Genomic DNA, 3608 nt, shown 5'->3' with positions numbered 1-3608 from the left:
ATATTACTGCCATTACTTAGGGGATCTGTAATTATCATTTAATAAGATCCCACATTTTGAGGTTATACCCCTCTCCATTTTTATACACAACAGGTTTAAAAACACACACTAAGGAAATGGAGTATGAAAAGTTTTAAATCGTGAGAGAGAGCTTGACCTTACCAGTTGAGAAAATAATGCATTTCTTTTTAGAAATCTTTCCAGTTATGATTCCTTCAAATATATTTAAGGAAAGGGAGTAGCTCAGTGACTTACCACAAGTGACTGAGTTCCAAGTTAGATAAAAACTGAACACATAGTGAAGTGACCCGAACAAGTAAAAAAGTCATGGGAAAAAAAAATAGAATGAGGGAAGAGGATGAGTAATAACAGCTCAGAAGAATAAATACATGGACATGTAGTCATGAAAAAAGGATGCAGAATTCTTGGAGAAATCTGAAAACTCAAGGGGCAAATTAAAATGAACATTGTCTCTGGAAAAGACCAGACAGTAAACAGTGTAGTCCTTCTTCTCTGAGAAATGGGCTCTGGATTAACAGAATCCCCTGGAACTTGAAAAAAATATAATACAATAGGAAATGGAATCAGCAATGTGGGAAGACTTTAAATAAAATGTCTGCCACTTATTAGATATGTGATGCAATTGACCAAGATTTCCCAAGCCATTTCTTTATAGACAAAATTAAGTCATTCTATTTGGGCTATTTCATGAGATTCACCATGAGAAACTAGTTGCTCAAGAAGGAGGAAACCATCACTTTTTAAAAATCATTTTTGATGATTTGAACATTTTTCATAAAAACTCCGAAGTTCTTACTTTTTTCTCACATTTATTCTTGTAGCAAATGAATAACTTCCCAAATCACTTTAAATCTTTTATAAACTCATGTTCTCCACCATAAAAACAATAAATGATGTCCTATAAGCTCTATAGCATTCTGAAAAGACTGTCTCCAACCTATTTTTTTGTTTTTTAAAGAGAATACAAAATAGCATTAAAACATAAAAGTTGCAAATGATACAGAATTTCACCACACAATATAATATGAATTTCACTGTATTTGCTGTAATGCATAGTACTGACTTCAAATTAGGTATTCATATTACCAATTATATATATGCAGCAACTGGAAGAAGAAATAGAAAAGAAAAAATATATAGGAAATTAAGGAAAGAAAAAAGAAAAAGAATTGAAAAAGGAGACAAAGGGCTGGGAAAATAGCCCTGGGGTTAAGCATCTGCCTGGCAATTGCAAGGACCTGAAATCCATCCCCGGTACTGCATGCAGTGTTGGCCCTGAGCTTGGTGGCACATGGCTATAATCCCAGTGCTGAGGAGACTGAGAAAGGGGGATTACTGTGAGTCTGAACTGCATAGCAAGACCCTGTATCAAATAAATAAATAAATAAATAAATAAATAAATAAATAAATGATTTTTTAATTTTTAAAAAGGAAAAGGAGACAAAACAAATTAAGCATTAACTGTTCCACACCTAGTAATTTTTAACAAAATATGAAATGTATTTGAAATCTCACTTTCTGCATTCAGTGTTGCTATGTACAATTCATAGATAAAACTATACTGCAAAAATATATTTTCTATGTTATCATAAAAATTCATTACCACTTAAATTTTACTGCATTAACTTAATGGTATGGCTACAAATATCAATGAATCTCATACAAATTATTCAAGAACAGTAAAAGCTACAAGTGTATTTTCATAGTATTTTATTGGAGCTTTCTTTCTGGCCAAGCTCACAATATTTTGAATCATCCTGCTGGGTTCTTTACTCTTCTCAACATAAATCTGACTAAAAGCCCTCAAGAACAGCTATGCTACTGCCTCAATATTCAACTGCTTTGGTATATCTTTTCCCAGATTAATTAGTCCACTATGCATAATTTTAGTTTCAGGCAAAGTTTCTGGATATGAACAAAATGCAGACAAACTTGCTGCCATACCATAACACAAGCCATCCAAAGGCTAACTGATACAAAGAGAAAAACAGATCTCAGGTGGGTAACCTCTACATGATATTGGGAACCTCCAAATGACATAGGGAAAAATGATCTCTGGACCTGACCTGCACAAGTTCATGTTCTCTAAAACTGAAGAATGAATTTTAGGAACAAAAGGAGGTTATGAGCGGAATAGATTTATGGTGGGAAAGAAAGATCCTGTCCAAGAAAGAGACAGAAGGGGGCCCGAGCAGTTTTGTTCCTGGGAAGTTGTCTCTTCTAGGGACTTTTATAGAGGAAAACCATGTGGTAAGGTGGGTCTAACGTGGTGGAGAAGACATGGGAACTAGCTTAGGTGGGCATAAGGTGTGACAAAGCTACGGCTAACCAAAAGATTATAAGCACTATTGCTCAGGTAAAATTGAGTAAATCCAGGACCAAATGAGGAAGTGAGTCACATAGCAAGCAGGCATGAATATGGGACAAGGTCTCTTCCTGTTGGGGGTTGGGCTAGTGACTCAATAGGGCTCTTTCAAGGTGATTTTTTTTCAAAGTTTTTTGATAAACAGCAATGAGACAGTTTCAAATCAAATCGGAAGTACAGTTTCAACAAATAATACACTGCATATATTCTTTAACAATAAGCTTTTCTTCTGGATGGTTAACAACCTAAGTTTGCAGACCAAATTAGAGAAAAAGGAGGGATACAAGGAAAGCCAACATTTTGGCCCTAGCCTTCTAAGGTCAATTAAGACTCAGGACATATGAGAATTTGTACTGTAATGTCATGTACCTTGGTAGTGTCCCAAATTTTCTGATCAAGAAGATTATGGGGCCAAAGAGGAAAGTGATCGATGACATAGAGTGGGCCTGAGGAGAGTCACATGGGGAGAAGACACTCTCTCAGGCTTTCACAGAGAGCACATTGGCCAAGCAATGGCCGTGACTCATCCACATGGCTGCACTGATAAAGGTTCTACAATCTGAGGTACAGGATCTCAGGACAAATCCTGAGGGCATTTCACTGACCTTCTCAGACCAAAAAGCTACAACTCTTGTTGCACAGGTCCTGCTTTACCTTGGTCTTAACCATCCAGCAGAAAAGTATGAAGTCGAAATATAAGAAATAAAGCCATGCTGTTAAGTTGAGCTGTGGGGGACTCTGGTCAATAATTTCTGACATTGCCAGTTAAACAGAAGACCCAATGCTATTATGGGCTACTGGACTCTTTTAGAATATTTTGCTGAGTTTACACACCTATAATATTCAATAACAGAACTTAGAAAAAATGGGTTATACCGATGAATGTCCATTTTGTATCTGTGTATTCAAAGAGGTTGGGATAGATATATAGTTGCATTCTCTTTCAAGGTGATTGATACCTATTTAGGATATCAGTCCCTAAACCCCATCCCTAGGGAAGTATGTAGTTGTGCTTCCTGTTTTTGTCTTGGTCTTCAGTTGTGGCCCATTTGGGAGTGTCTGTCTCTTCCAAGTTGCAAAGTCACCTTGACTTCCATCTTTTCTCCTTCAGGGCCTGGCCCTATCTGACTGCCTAAAATATTTCTATCTAACTTGGCTGCCTGTAACACAACAACCAATGTAGTCCTTCTTCCCATCAGAAACCTCCACAGACTGGTCTTAC

This window comes from Octodon degus, unplaced genomic scaffold (genome assembly GCF_000260255.1).
Source record: "Octodon degus isolate 3935 unplaced genomic scaffold, OctDeg1.0 scaffold00091, whole genome shotgun sequence".
In the NCBI taxonomy this organism is placed as follows: domain Eukaryota; kingdom Metazoa; phylum Chordata; class Mammalia; order Rodentia; family Octodontidae; genus Octodon; species Octodon degus.
The sequence above is the reverse complement of the archived record's forward strand: the minus strand, read 5'-3'. Positions refer to the sequence as shown.